General features: G+C 33.2%; 1 protein-coding gene and 3 non-coding genes across 6 annotated transcripts in view; 3 read left to right on the forward strand and 1 right to left on the reverse strand.

Moving 5' to 3' along the window:
• LOC149409971 (uncharacterized) overlaps positions 1 to 16,406 on the reverse strand; it is a 107,408-nt gene that overhangs the window by 69,749 nt on the left and 21,253 nt on the right. For 2 of the 3 annotated variants that reach the window (XM_089649313.1, XM_089649305.1), the window contains exon 2: positions 13,289 to 13,361. The exons of the other annotated variant lie outside the window; for it this stretch is intronic. The gene's annotated coding sequence lies outside the window, so the exon portion shown is untranslated. The remainder of the gene's footprint in view (positions 1 to 13,288; positions 13,362 to 16,406) is intronic. 3 annotated transcript variants of the gene reach the window in all.
• On the forward strand, positions 4,057 to 4,175 carry LOC149409972 (5S ribosomal RNA). Its single transcript, XR_016305112.1, has one exon. It is a non-coding gene; the product is annotated as a 5S ribosomal RNA (ribosomal RNA).
• Positions 4,499 to 4,617, forward strand: LOC149409973 (5S ribosomal RNA). Its single transcript, XR_016305113.1, has one exon. It is a non-coding gene; the product is annotated as a 5S ribosomal RNA (ribosomal RNA).
• LOC149409974 (5S ribosomal RNA) lies at positions 4,941 to 5,059 on the forward strand. The gene has a single exon (XR_016305114.1). It is a non-coding gene; the product is annotated as a 5S ribosomal RNA (ribosomal RNA).

Raw genomic sequence — 16,406 nt, forward strand, 5'->3', positions numbered from 1 at the left:
TAATGACTATACAGAAACAAAATAGAAAAAAGTAAAAATTAAATGAATAATGCTTCAACATTTGCATTGTACAGCCACAACTTTAATTCTTTTTGGTATTGCGCTAGTTTAGTTGTTACTTGAATTTTTTTTGGTAGTAGATTAAAAGTGCGAGGTCCAATAAAGCTACTGTGAGTTTGCATTAGTTTGGTATTGGTTTGTGGGGTATAAAATACATGATTTCTTCTAAAGTTGATTTTGGGTTCATATTTTTGAAATTTATTTTGGTTTTTCATGACGTATTTCAGGCTTTGAAGTAAAAATAGTTTACGGAGATTGAATAGTTGAGATTCTTTGTACAATTGATCAGTCGAAAATGTCCTCTTTTTATTATATATAACCTTGATAATATGATTTTGTACTATTTGTAGTGGTTTTATAAATGTATCTAGTGCGCCACCCCATCCTAATATACCGTACATAATTGAGGATTGCACTAGAGAAAAATAAATCATTTTCAATTTGTCAACATTGAGTACTTCCTTAAGTCTATAAAATATGTACGTCAGATATCTTAATTTAGAAACGGTGTTATTAATTTGTGGTTGCCAGTTTAAATTTGTGTCAATATATATACCCAAATATTTGATCTTTTCAATTTTTCCAATTTCAAAGCAAGAGGTGCATGTTACTTTATTACAGTTAGCATTATGTAGTCTAATTTTAAGGTTATTGGGGGGTTTGTTTTTACTGTTTTTATAAAAAGTTAGGTAAAATGTTTTACTATAGTTTAAGAAAAGTCTATTACAAGTTAGCCATGATAAGACATATGAAATACATTTTGTTGCATTTAAAAAAGTTTCAGGCCAGGATTTTCCATTTACTATTATTGCTGTATCATCAGCGTAAGATACAATTTTACCAGGGATTACAACATTACATAAATCATTAATATATATTAGAAACAGAATTGGGCCAAGCACAGTCCCCTGTGGTACTCCATTTTTTATCACTGTTTCTGTGCTATAAAAGTTCCCTATTTTTGTTTTTTGTAATCTGTCTTTGAGATAGTGAGTGAGAATTTTTAGTGCATCTTTTTTGAAACCTATTTGATTAATTTTCTTTATGAGTAGATTGTGATTTACAGTATCAAACGCTTTTCTTAAGTCTAAAAATATAGCTAGACTTTTTTTATTTTGATCAACAGATGTGTATAAATTTTTTGTCAGATCGAATATTGCATCTTCAGTGCTTAATTTACTTCTGAAGCCATATTGATTTTCGGACAGAATATTGTTTTGTTCTAGGTATTTCATAACTCTATTTTTGATACATTTTTCAAATATTTTTGAAAGGTTTGAAACTAAGGAGATAGGTCTGTAATTTTCTAATATGTGCGTGTCACCCGATTTGTGAACTGGTATTATAGTGGAGATTTTAAATTGTTCTGGGAAATACCCTTCTTTTAGGGATATATTATAAATATGTTGCAAAGGAGTTAAAATATATTGTTTTATTTTTTTTAGTGTATTACCTGATAAATTATCAATTCCTGAAGAATTTGTTGGTTTTAGGCTGTCAATATGTTTTTCAATTTCATTAGTTGTGATAGGTGTAAAATAATCTAATGAGTTAATTGAATTGTTTGTTGGTACCAAAAGCAGAGACGAGTCAACGGGCGCTGTATTAGCAATCTTACTGGATGATTCAAGTACTTGGTCTACGACATTTGTGAAGAAGTTGTTAAAGTTATTTGCAATGTCAGATTTGTCAGTTATAATATTGTTATTTATTTTAATCTCCTTAACCTCAGTTGATGCTATTCTTTTTTTATTCGTTATTTCGTTAATAATATTCCACGTTTTTTTGGTATCATTATTTGCATTATCAATTTGTTCACCATAGTATTTTTTTTTACAACTTCTTATTAACCTATTTAGTAAATTTCTATACAGTAAATATTTTGTTTTCATGAAGGACATTGTTCTGACATTGTTTTTTTGACAGGCTCTTTGATAATTTAGCATCTCTCTATATAGTTTATCTCTTTGTTTAATGGAGACTATTATTCCTACAGTTATCCAAGGTTTAATTTTTTTATATTTTCTCTTAGATATAACAATTTTATTTGTACTTTTTGAAATATATTCTTGGAGAGTTTTATAAAACGATTCTAATGCTGAATATGGGTTTGAAATTGATAGAATTTGATCCCAATTTTCCAAAAGAAGTAGATTATTTAATGTGAGGTAATTAATATTATTTTTTTCAACTGTTTCAGAATTTTCTTTTGAATTTGCAGTTAAGATGTTGTGTCCGTAAAATGTTGGGTAATGATCAGTAATGTTTGTTATTAGAGTTGAAGATGTTGTTTTTAAGTGTTTGTGTGATTTAACAAATATGTGATCTAGAGTCGTGGAGTTATTCAAATTTTCTCTAGTTGGTGAGTTTATGTAAGACTGATATCCAGCACACGACAAACAATCTAAGTACTCATTTATACAGTTTGTTCTTTTGTTATTTTCATTTATATTTATATTGATATCACCGGTTAATATTGCGAAGTTGAAGTTATTTCTGTTAGTCATTTTTAAAAGCGAATTAAGTTCGTTATTGAAGAGAGTTTCATTTAGTGAAGGTGATCTATAGATAGCTATTAGCAGATAATTATAATTGTTATGGTTAAATGTTAATTTAATAGCATTTGCTGTTTTAAAATCTAAAATCTCGAAAGCAGTTTTCATGAGACAATTATTCATAAATACCGTGACTCCATCGTGTCCAGTATGTTTGCATTTAGATGAAATGGTTATATATCCTGGCAGGTTATAGGGTATTACCTCTTTCATCTGTGTCTCTGTTAATATAATAATACTAGGAGAAAAATCTAGACTTTCGATTAGGACACAGAGTTCATCAAAGTGCTTTCTTAAACTCCGTATGTTCATATTTAGAACTGAAAAATTAACATTTTTAAAATGATTATTTAGTTCACTTGTGTTTTTACATATAAAGTTTTCATGCAAAAAATTTTCATCAGACATTTTGAACAATGATGAAGTATTTATACATGTATTATGGTCACTTGTTTGTTTATTCGGAGGGAATGTCTTCCGGCTGCCTTATGTGGATGATTGGGGCTAATTCATCTTTTCTCATCATTATGTTACCATTTTTTGCCCAGATAAACTTGTAGCCTAGTCTTGATGATTTCGCCAGGAATAGGAGGTGTTTATTATTTTGTGACAATTGTTCATTAATGTAAACAATGTTTTTATAATCTTCAGAAAAATTTATATTTTTTGGGTACAAAGTACCATATTTTCTTTTCTGGGTTATAATATTGTCCTTACTTTCTTTGTTTTGAAAAGAAACTACTATCCCTGGATTTTTACTTAATGGGTTTCTGTTTTTAATTCTATATGTGTTTGTTATTTTAGGTAATTCAGTTTCGCATTTTATTGTTTCTAATATATTGTGAACTATTTTAGGTAAGTTTTCATTCTCTTTGAAAGGAACACCTTGTATTTCAATATTATTTTGTTTTTGAAATTGTTCCATTTTGTTCAATTGCATTTTGATTTCCTTATTATCTGATTGTAATTGTTTAATTAAATTATCTTTGATTTTATTTTTTTCTTCGTATTCGTCAATTTTATTACAACAGAATTCCACAGACTTTTTAAGTTCTCTGAGTTCATTTTTCAGTTGTTCGTTAAAAGATTTCATTAACTGTTCTGATAAGTCCTCAAATTTTTTTTCCATAAATTTCATCATTTTGTTAGTGTGATAGTCTTCTTCCGAATCGCTAGATGGCGCCTTTTTTGTGGTTTTCTTTTGCCTGTTCATCTTAATGTGTTTTTGGCGTATTGCACCTAGATGGCGTTGTAATTTATGTAGAAGGTTGGTGTACTAAAATCGACTTATTTTAAAATAAAAAAAAAGTGGGTGTGTCAAGCCTACGCAAGACAGAAGTGAAACTTCTAGTATTCTTCTCTCTTATTATTAGGGCTTTTTTATACTAATTTTCATATATTTATTGGCAGGTAGAGTAGAAATTAATATTGTTTAGCGTTTGCCAACGACCATACCATGTTGAACACACCGGTTCTCGTCCGATCACCGAAGTTAAGCAACATTGGGCGCGGTCAGTACTTGGATGGGTGACCGCTTGGGAACACCGCGTGCCGTTGGCCCATTTTTTATGGTAATTTCATGTTTTTTTTTATTTTTTTATCGTTACTATCATTAATAATATCATAAAATTCTTTAACTTTTCAAGTATGCTACAGGCCTAAAATATTACTTAGTGGATTGATATTATGGTCAACCATTGAAAAAAAAAATTCCTGCAAAGTTATGGATGTAATTACGATCTTTTTCAAGCGCGTATGTAATGATTATTTTTATCAACGTCGCACACACCTTGCTAATGTTTTCAGTATTATTAGGGCTTTTTTATACTAATTTTCATATATTTATTGGCAGGTAGAGTAGAAATTAATATTGTTTAGCGTTTGCCAACGACCATACCATGTTGAACACACCGGTTCTCGTCCGATCACCGAAGTTAAGCAACATTGGGCGCGGTCAGTACTTGGATGGGTGACCGCTTGGGAACACCGCGTGCCGTTGGCCCATTTTTTATGGTAATTTCATGTTTTTTTTTATTTTTTTATCGTTACTATCATTAATAATATCATAAAATTCTTTAACTTTTCAAGTATGCTACAGGCCTAAAATATTACTTAGTGGATTGATATTATGGTCAACCATTGAAAAAAAAAATTCCTGCAAAGTTATGGATGTAATTACGATCTTTTTCAAGCGCGTATGTAATGATTATTTTTATCAACGTCGCACACACCTTGCTAATGTTTTCAGTATTATTAGGGCTTTTTTATACTAATTTTCATATATTTATTGGCAGGTAGAATAGAAATTAATATTGTTTAGCGTTTGCCAACGACCATACCATGTTGAACACACCGGTTCTCGTCCGATCACCGAAGTTAAGCAACATTGGGCGCGGTCAGTACTTGGATGGGTGACCGCTTGGGAACACCGCGTGCCGTTGGCCCATTTTTTATGGTAATTTTATGTTTTTTTTTATTTTTTTATCGTTAACATCATAAAAAATTTTATATCATTCTTTAACTTTTCAAGTATGCTACAGGCCTAAAATATTACTTAGTGGATTGATATTATGGTCAACCATTGAAAAAAAAAAAGGCGTTAAAAACAAAAAAATTATGTGCGATGGCCGAGAATCGAACTCGGATCAACTGCTTGGAAAGCAACTACGCTGACCATTACACCACCAACGCCAGTTGTCGAGATGAGCTAAGAAGCATTTATATTTTACTTCAAAACTTTGACTAGATCAAATGAACTTTAATCGGTCCCGCATTTTCGTTTCGGTCATGAGTTGGTTTTACTCCGGTACTCGAAATTGCATGACGCGGGTAAAGAAGTTTCACTTCAAAAAGCCGTTAGGTTACGGGAGGGAGCGAACTCTGTTCCCTTGGGACTGCGCTTGAAGCAAGTGACGTTTGCCGCTCTAAACCGCTTAGCCACCACCGATATAGCGGGACCTGCGATTATACTGTTATATTAGTGCTGTGAGCTTAGAAATGTTAGGTATTCTGATTTTGAGTGGTTATTACAGGCAACAACACTGTACAAGCTCACTTCACAGATTTTAAAATCACTTAAAAATGTATATAAAGATGCCGTTATTATTTAAATAAAGTAAAGAAGTTCACTACTGTTACACAGTTATGCGATTATCAATGTCTTTTTTATTAAATTCGATGTATAAACTATTAATTTTGAATATTATTTGCGGAGCGATTTTTAGGCGTGCACACTGTGGGTATTAGGTACGTAATATGTTTTTGTTTTTTTATATTATGTTTTTAGTTTTAATATTCTTGTTTTGTCCTGTCCTGCTGTTATTGTTATTCTAAGTTTTGTAATCACTTTGTATAAACAGTATATTTAGTGTTATAATATTCGATCGGTATTGGGTAAGGCACACTGTAGGAATAATTTTAAGAACATGTCCAACTAATACTAAATTACCGTTTTTAAGTTTGCTATAGTAAATCGCACTTGAAGTGAAATGACACTAAACTGCGCTATATAAATGTCATGTTATTATTATTATACAGGGTGTATCGGCAAGTACCCGACAAACTTTAACCAGCTATTCCTTAGCACATTTGGAGTAAAAATGTTATGGGCGCTTTGCTGTCCGGTAACATTTTTTTTCCATTAAAAACAAAAAATAAATAAAAAAATCCACACTCCGTCACTGTCATTTGAATTGTGTCTCGTGTTCAACAGCTGTTATTAGCAAGTGTGTCAAAAAGTGTCCTCGCTCTTTCGACGATGAGACGAATGGTGCCGTGCCATTTCGTTGTGCTTGTAAAAGCGCGCCAACGTAGGTACGTACGTACATTATTCAACGAAACTCGAACAAAATATTGCCAGACGGGTTTTCAAACTTTGACAAAGGATAAAACATTGGTGACATGTGGTGAAAATATGAATAGTAAATTTTTTATTAAAAAAAATGTTACCAGACAGCAAAGTGCCCATAACATTTTTTACTCCAAATGTGCCAAGGAATAGCTGGTTAAAGTTTGTCGGGTACGTGCCGATACACCCTGTATATAAAAATGGCGCATTATGACAAGCGATCGCTAAAAACGTTTTTGCAAACTTAAAAATCGCTCGAGTGAACAGGGAGAACACATAATTATATTTTTAATGATAAACTAATGTTTATAAGACAATTTTTTTTATACACAGGACAAAGGTTAACAAATTATTATAAGCAATAATTAGTCACCTGAAATATTCCTTCGACTTCAGTCAGCGGCATTTTTTTTTACTCGGGAGATTTTTTCAATTTGTATGAATATTTCAAGCGACTAATTATCGCTCAAATTTGTTAAAATACATCATTTTTAGCATGGTGCAGAAAATCTTCACGAAAATTGTACGTATGCTTATTCAATTAATAAAATCAGGATTTGTAGCACGGTCGATCGATAAATGTTTTATCGATCCAAGCATCAGCTCACCAACAAACAAACAGCAAGTTCAATGAATTTATTCGACGTGAACTGTTGTTTGTACGCTAGCGATCTTCGTGCTAGATACCCAGAACAAGAACTTTAAGTTAATTTGTAGGTTTACTAAAAATATGCGCTGTTGGGGCACGTTTTCCGATTACAAATCATATGATACGATTTGCCAACATTGTCCAATGTGCAGGTTCATGATACCATCGATGTATAGTCATTTAAACAGATTACATTTCTAGTTCCAAACAAGCTTCATTTAAATTTTTATTCGTTGAAAGATTCGATACATTAAACACCTAAAGTTTATGATTTGAAAGAATAAATAAAGATTTTATTGTATTTCGATAATTTTGTAATAAATCACAAGCGATTTTTAACATTTTCTGTCGCACTTTACAGGTTTTATCTGCACCAGGGATAAATTATCGTAATGATAATAAATAATAATGACTAGTTTTGGAATAAGTTAATGAGTAAAACCAGCTGTCATACCTTTAAATTAAATATACCATTCCTGAGAGAAAGTCCAGTTATATCCAATTATGTCCTAAATCCTGTATCTAAATTTCGCTAATAAACAATTAGTTAATGTTAATTAAGTGTTAATCTCAAGTAACCTACCAGTAAGTATTGTACTGTATATTATCTCCATAAATAGTCGGTAATAACATAGATCACTGTAGAAATGTATTATAAATTTGTTCAGCGCCCTTGAGGTGATTTTGCACAAAAACGGAGCTATACAAGTAATCCAAATATTATTATTATTATAAAATTGTAATAATTAAACATCGAATACAAAATTAGCGACTCTCAAGCGAAAATTTATAAAAAAAAAGCAGAAAGAAGATCTAGGAGTTGAACCCAAAATCTCAGGATTGGCGGAACATTGCTCTACCACTGAGCTAATTCGACCCTTTCCCCTTCGGTCATATTTAACTGTTTCATACTTCGACTAAGAACTACTTACATTATCTTAATTTTCTTGAACGGAACTAAATAAATCTAGATACATCAATTTTTATTTTTAATGTGCGACATCTATTGACAGCAAAGTCCAGGCAAGGCTGAGGGTCTGGGTTCAATTCCTAGACGTGATAAATCCTTTTCTGATTTTTCTGTTTCAAATTTTCGTTTCAGAGCCTCTAATATTGTCTTCAATGATTAATAAATAATAGTGTCTTCAAGTATCATGCATCACAATTTATTATACTGGAAAATAATTAAAATATAATTCATTTAATAATCATTATCTTAATTTAGCAATTTTTTAACCTCCTTCCATTTTAGCAACATTACAGAAGAAACAAAAAAGTATATTTTGAATACTAGTAAGAAATTTTAATCAATAGAGAATCTTTCAAATAGAGAAGTTATTTCTTGAGCAGACAATCAATTTCAACGGACCTGTCTGGGGCTCAGGAGTCGAAAAGTCACATGCAAACTGGCGACTTCAGTTTTCAGAAAGATTACATTAGGGTATATGCTAGGGCTAACGTATTCTTCAATATTGACCAGCTGATAACCCCATATAAATAGAAAGTACACCAAATAATTGAATTTGAAAGCCACCTCTGGGCTGGAGCCCCACAATACTAGATAAACCTACTCGATTCTGTGCAAAGGAGGGCGGTCCGTCTGATTGACAATCCAATGTTAACAGACATCTCTAATGTACAGACGCATGTTTGTGTCTGTTCTACAAGTATTTTAACTTAGCCAACTCTAAGGAGCTAGCAACATTGATCTCGGTACATTGTTACAACTCGACGAACACGAGAGGAACACACGTTCACAGTTGATGATGGAAATTTTCACTTGAAAATCTCACAAATTATCCTACTGTACTCTATTTATCCTCCATAATATTTATTTTTTCTTCCTTCCAAATGCAATAATTTGTATGGATTTTAATTTTGTATTTTTTTTTACTTTGTAACCTAGTTATATTATTTTTTCTCTTCCATCCACAAGCAAATGCTTTTAATGGAAGTGTAGTATAAATTAAAACAGTATGACTTGTAAACATTGTATATTTATTGTAAAAAACACAAATAATAAACAAATACAAATGAACAAAAAATAAACAAAAAAATGTTGGCTTCACGAGAAGGGGGAAAAGTCGGCTCGTATGTGGAACGAGCTACCGGCATCTGTTTTTCCTCCTTCATATAATCCGGACATCTTCAAGACCCGCAGTAATAAATCCCTTCCCCTCACAACGCTGCCCAACCGAGTGGCGAAATAGCTCCCCTACCTTTATACAGTACCTACAGACAGGAGCGATCTTACGGCGACATCCGTTTTCTTCACCAGGCAAAGATAACATTCTAGGGTACATTATTTGTTTAGTAATCTAAACAGTTACTTGATATGATCATCCCATCAGTATATTTTTAGATAATAATGTTATTGTTGAAAATCGACCGGCGTGGATTCGACGTTTAGCTCGGCGGGCTGCGGGCTGTCCAACTGTCTGTCTGTCTGTCTGCCTGTCAATCAATCGATCACTTTCGGCGTTAGAGTCAGTCGAGTGTCAAGCGATCAATTATACCGCTAATGGAGTGTCCAAATTTTGGCGTTTAAGGCGAGGAACCATGTCGTGTAACGTTTGGAATCGAGCCGCTAACAATAAAGAGAAAGGTTGGGAAGTACCTGGTAATTCAGATAGTCACTAAAGATAGCTAAAAACCATTTCAAGTAACTTTTCCACACTCGGAAACTATTTATTACATTTTGCTAACAACTTTTTAAACATTGTATTCATACACGATATGCGGAAACGATTGGTACAAACGGGAAAGTGATGAATCTACATCACAGATAACTCAAAAACACTTGATTTGAGATTTTCACGGCCATCGCCCTGTTGATGGACACTGCAATGCTGTCCGAAACGTTGGCTAAAGAAGGAGAAAACAAAAACAAATCACTACAAAAACACTTTATTTATCGATCTAAGCATTTCTTTCAAAATCAAGTCTTTTAATGATATTAAACAGTTGATATTAACTAGCGACCATTTTTTTTCAAATTTGATCACAAAAATTCCCATTTCGGACTTCATTTACATGAAAATCTTAAATAAAAAGTTATATCTAACACACAATAGTCTACAAATGTGATGTACCAGTTTCACGATTATGCTTCTAGTTTTGAACATCATGTAAACATACGCATACGCTAGCTGGTAACATCGCCAATTTAAACCGGTTTGCAAAAATACTGCATTTAGTTTTACATAAGACGCTTATCACCAGTTTCACAGTGAACGTAACAAACAAAACTAAAAAGCTAAACACGTGGGAGTTCACGAGGTTTTTAGAAACCGGTTTGTAGTTGACTCCGGTCAAAACATCCACTTGGCATCGACAGCGTGCTAAATTTTACAATAATACATTTCACTCGTTGCCATTTGCACGCTCGTGTAAACTTCAAAGGAAACGGAACGAAAACATTAACACAAATATTATGCTCGTATTATTTAAACATTTAATATGGGACATAATGTGTATTTGGATCGAAACATAATGTCAATATAACCACCATGATAACTAACAAATTAACCATCACGCCGTTTCTCCGCAGAGGTAGGCAGAGAGGACGGACCGCCAAACAACTCGGTCTTGGCAAACACTCCTTGCCTCATTCACATTCATAAATCGTCTCGTACATTGTTATTGTACATTGTCTCTTGTATTATTTCGACAAGACTAGAAATTAGACTAGAAATTAAAGATGAGGGGTAAAATCAACTGTTGAAGAACGAAGGGGATAAAGCTGACTGTGATTCGTCAATAAATCAATCTGACAGTATATAGGCATCTCGCATTATAATATCACCATTTAGTTCTTAAAAGTAAAATCTGCTTTTGAATCAATAGACATTTTTACATGGTAGCGCAAATTACTAGCCACATGAAAACTTGTAAAAATAGATGTGAAAAAGAGAATAAACCCAATTGTCGTATTACATTCCATAAGTAAGCATTATTTTACTTTATTTTAAGCTTATTCACACCGTATTATATGGATCAGTTTTAGAAACATATACTATCACATCTCAATGTAGCGATTCTCAAGTGTGCTCATCGTTGTTTACTGGGGTAAGTAAATTATGAGACATTTGTAAAAGTGTCTTAACTAAATACTCTGAAACTAACTACGACTCTGAAAATAGAAGCTGCCTTACTTTGCCGAATTTGGACTTCGCAAATTAGTTCATAACGTGGCGAGTAATTTGCGCTCCCATGTAGAAATGTCTATTCATTCAAAAGCAGATTTTACTTTTAAGAACTAAATGGTGATATTATAATGCGAGATGCCTATTTACTGTCAGATTGATTTATTGACGAATCACAGTCAGCCTTACTCCCTTCGTTCTTCAACAGTTGATTTTACCCCCCGCCATTAGCTTCTCGTCTATTAATTCCTATGTCTGTGTACGTACCTATATTGGCGCGCTTTTACAATCACAACGAAATGGCATGGCACCATTCGTCTCATTTTTAACTATTATTATTTAGTGTGTATGAAAGAGCGAAGACGCTTTTTGACACACTTGCTAATAACAGCTGTTGAACACGAGAAACAATGCCAATGACAGTGACGGAGTGTGGATTTTTTTATAATTTTTTGTTTTTAATTGAAAAAAAATGTAACCGGACAGCAAAGTGCCCAAAACATTTTTTACTCCAAATGTGCTAAGGAAAAGCTGGTTAAAGTTTGTCGGGTACGCGAGTAATTTGCGCTCCCATGTAAAAATGTCTATTCATTGAAAAGCAGATTTAACTTTTAAGAACTAAATAGTGATATTATAATGCGAGATGCCTATATCCTGTCAGATTGATTTATTGACGAATCACAGTCAGCTTTACCCCCCTTCGTTCTTCAACAGTTGATTTTACCCCTCACCTTTAATTTGTAGTCTATATATTCTTATGTCTGTGGGCAAATCAGTCCAAAGTTTTTTTAAATTAAACACATATATTTTTATTATTTTTTTGGTAAACTAATGTTTAAGACAAGATTTTTTATGCATAGCACAAAGGGTAACAATTATTTTACAAGCAATAATTATTAGCCTGAAACACTCATCCACATTGAAAAATCTCCTGATAAAAGATACATGACGCCAACGGGACTTGAACCCGTGATCCTTTCGATTTCCGGTCGACAGCTCTGACCACTGAGCTATGGCGGCTTATCTCTTATCCGCGAAATAATTCAATATATACTAGTGTTTCATTCAACAATTACTGCTTGCTACATTTTTTTTCACCTGAAACAACCAACTTTATTTTATATGAGAAAGGCATTGTAAGTGCTAACTCTCTCACTAGATGGCGTCGAGACAAATTGTCTACATTTTTTGGTGAAGATACTAGAACTTGTCAAATTTTAATTATTATTTTTTTGGTAAACTAATGTCTAAGACAAGATTTTTTATGCATAGCACAAAGGGTAACAATTATTTTATAAGCAATAATTATAATTATTGCTTAGTTGTGTCCCGTTGGCGTCATGTATCTTTTATTAGGAGATTTTTCAATGTGGATGAGTGTTTCAGGCTAATAATTATTGCTTATAAAATAACACTTTTTTTAAATATAAACTCCACACAAGAGGCCCAGAGGAAAATAATTTCCCTCAGAGCGAATGTCGTATTTGTGGATGCTCTGTGAGGATTTTTTTGTTATTTGTTTTTGGGGTGTTATGCCGTGTTGCGCTAACTCCTTCTTTAGCCAACGTTTCGGACAGCATTGCAGTGTCCATCATCAGGGCAGATGTGTTTTTTGAGGAGAGAAAGGAGTGAGCGTGAGTCTTGGGGAGACCCATGTTGAAGGAGGGAGGAAACACAGAGGCCAGAAAATCGTTCCACAGCCTAGCAACCTTGTCAACCTTGTACAAATAATATTGGGCGCGCGTTTGTGTTGTTTCCCGACTATGCAGAACAATGGCGTAAGTTCCTGAGCATCTTCCATTGAAATACTGGTAGAATAAGGACAGCTTTCCCTTATTCTACCGATATTTACAGTTAGCGCTCTAAAGACTGCAACCCGTTTGTCAATATTATCTATTATACTATTAGTGAACGTCCAAAGCAGGAGGTCAGAATGTTCATGAAAAACAAGAAGTGTTGATTCATTGTAGAATTCTATTTTAATTTTTAATATGACTTATATTATGTTAATACATTGTGCATTTGTAATTACCTCCGCTTTTTGGAGTAAACGGCGGGTCCTTACTAATCTTCGATTTTCTGATGATGTAGTCTGATATCTTTATCTGGAGAAAAATAAGAAAATAAATTAATAAAATGTGTGCTTTCCGCGGTAGTCGAGAAAGAAATGGTAGAGTAGATGCATAAGATTTTATTTTATTTATTTATTTCTATACATACATTACAGTGTCTACCAAATATTTACATTTGTATATAATACATAAATTTAGAACTGTTGTTAATATGGTGTTTTATGCTGGGTGTGAGGTAGGTTTGAGTAGGTGACACTGTGGTGGGTAATGTTATATGTTTCGTGAACACCTCACTGGGAGAACCTGTGCTGAGGTGTTTACGTGGTTATGATTAAATGGTACATGTATTTATGTGTATTGGTTAAAAAATTTTATATAAGTGTAAGTTGGGATTTTAATTTTTTTTTTTTTTAAATGGATATTGTGCATTGTTATCTAAAGAAAAAGGAAAAAAATATTTATTTATATGCACATATATACATACATAAATACACATGCATACACACATATAAGTAAGCACATGCATACATTAGGGTGTCCCAAAAAAATTAAAGTTGTTATTTTTGAACGCATACCCTCTAATTTTGTTTTAATAATGACAAAACACTTATAAAAAAAATTTCGTTTACTTTGGACAACTGTAACCCGTGCCGACTTGCATCGAAAGATGTCAGTACTTGTACATTAAGACGCCAGCGAGCAAACGTGTTGATGAGCTTGTAGTAACTTGCTATTTTGTTAGTAAACGAAAATCACTCGTTCAGGCAAGATGTTTTTAGATTTACGCACTTCTAAAAAGAGAGAATTTTTAATAGGAGTCGTAAAACACCAAATATCGGGTTCTAAACTGCCATCTAATGGACAAGTTCTTGAAGTTTTATTCTACAATATCCGGAAAGTGAATTTAACTGTCAATATATACCAAATATAGCCATAGTTGGTATTAAAAGCTGTGTTTGGAGTAAAAATCAGTCAAGTGACTACAAGCCCTGACATACCACTCTTCAAAAAGTTTCGAGATAACTGTAAAAATGTTGATCCCGATAAAATTCAGTGCTACAGAGAAAATCTCACATTTCACCTAACCGCTTCCGAAATCGATGATTTGCTTGACTTTTACCGTACTGCACTGACAACAAAAATACTTTGAGATGACTATTGAGAGTTTTTAGAGCTCAGTGTGATAGTTTTAGGAGGAGATACAGAGAAAATTTAAGATTCGGCCTCCAGGTGCTCGATGGATGGCAAAGGCGCTTTATTCCTTGAAAATATCATTAATTTGTGTGCAATTTAAAATTACCGGTAAGGATAAGGCGGCACTTTTAGACGTTTGCCTGTTCATAGTAACATCCTATGTCAAGCCATGGCTACAATGTATTATAGTAGTTAAAGCACCTTACCAGGACTTGTGCTTTTTGAAATCGATGAAGGCTTAAGAAAAAATTGATGAAAACATCTCAATGGCAGCTTTATTTCTGTTCAGTAAGCAGTTATGGTATTTGACCGATGAAGGATCTATTTTATAGCTGTTTGACGACGCTGTGGATCAAACAACTAAAATAAAAATGCTCGAAATATCAAAAAAAATAATTTATCAACCCATGACAAACGTTACATCCCATCGAAGGAAGATCTTGATGGTAAATTGTATGGTAAGTTTATTAAGTAGTTTAAATTATGTTTTGTATTGAGGTTTTTGTTCATATCATAATTTAGTGACTTTTGTTTCAGAGAAAAATATTTACGACTTCATTTCAGTCAAGAGCAAGTATTTGTTTGATCGTCTGAAAACAGATGCCAGTTTTCTTAACGAATTACCTACGATGTGGTCAAATAATGCTTCGTATCAAGAAGTCAGAAAGAAGGTGTCGCCGCTGAGGGTAGTGAATGATACAGCTGAAAGAACTGTTAAGTTAATGCAAGATTTTCATGGCTTAATCTCACGGTCGAAGAGGAACAAAAATAATTTTTGTTACGATGCGTTCAGGAACACCGGAAGATTTATCCTGACTGTAAAAAACAAACTATGAAGAAAAAATTTAATCAATAAACCATTTTTAAATATGAAATACTACACATAATTGAACATTTGTGCATTTTTAAATTTTATTTATCCGACAAAAATGAAAGTTGAAAATCCTTCCATATTAACTCTGTACTACATTATGTTTGGCATCAAGTCGGCACGGGTTGCCGGTGTTTAATCAAAATAATATTTATTATATGAGTTATTGAGATCAAATGGAATAAAATAAGAGGGTATGCATATTTAAATTCATGAAAAAAAAATTCTTCCTTATGTCCTGGGACACCCTAGCATACATACATACATACATACACATTCATCCATGATTATGTTTGGTTTGGTGTTATATGTTTTGTATAAAATGGATATCTTGTTTTTTGATCCAGGCTGTGATCAGTTTTTTGTTAATGTTTGTGTATGTATTTCCCATTAGTAGTAGTTTCAGAGTGGTGGGCATACAATTAAAAAGTTTTGTAGCGTAATATTAGCGTAAGATTGAATTGGTATACTGATTACATAGCGAAAATGGAGAAGATGGCCACATTATTTACAAAATTGCATACTTTGATTATGTAGCGAAAGTGGAGAAGGTGAACACTTCTTGTAAAAATATTGTTTCATAAGTATTTGAAAAACAAAGTTCTTATTTCTGAACATTTCCTTTTCATCTCACTTTCACCCCCACTTTCTTACGTGGATTACTTCAGTTCAGAATCTAAAGTTAATTAAAAATGGCTTGAGCTGTGTTTAGAGACTAAATCTAAACAGCCAGGCTATTCCCAACCATTTATTTCAATTATGGAGGCGGGTATGGGTACCGCGACCCCGGGAAACATTTATTAGATAACCAACACCCTGCAATAAGTCACCCCAAGTGGTTTACTTAGGTTTTGGTGACTTAGCAGGAATTCCTGTTAATGGAGTGGAGTGAGGTTTGTCTAGGTCTTGGCGGCGGATGCGTTTGTCCAGCTACTGCGTGGCGGGTCGGATCGGGAGAGACTGGTTGAATGAGACCTTTGGACCCATCGCCTTACACGGCAGTAGAAGGGATA

This window comes from Hesperophylax consimilis, chromosome 29 (genome assembly GCF_061612785.1).
Source record: "Hesperophylax consimilis isolate HC1 chromosome 29, BYU_Hcon_1.0, whole genome shotgun sequence".
Lineage (NCBI taxonomy): Eukaryota > Metazoa > Arthropoda > Insecta > Trichoptera > Limnephilidae > Hesperophylax > Hesperophylax consimilis.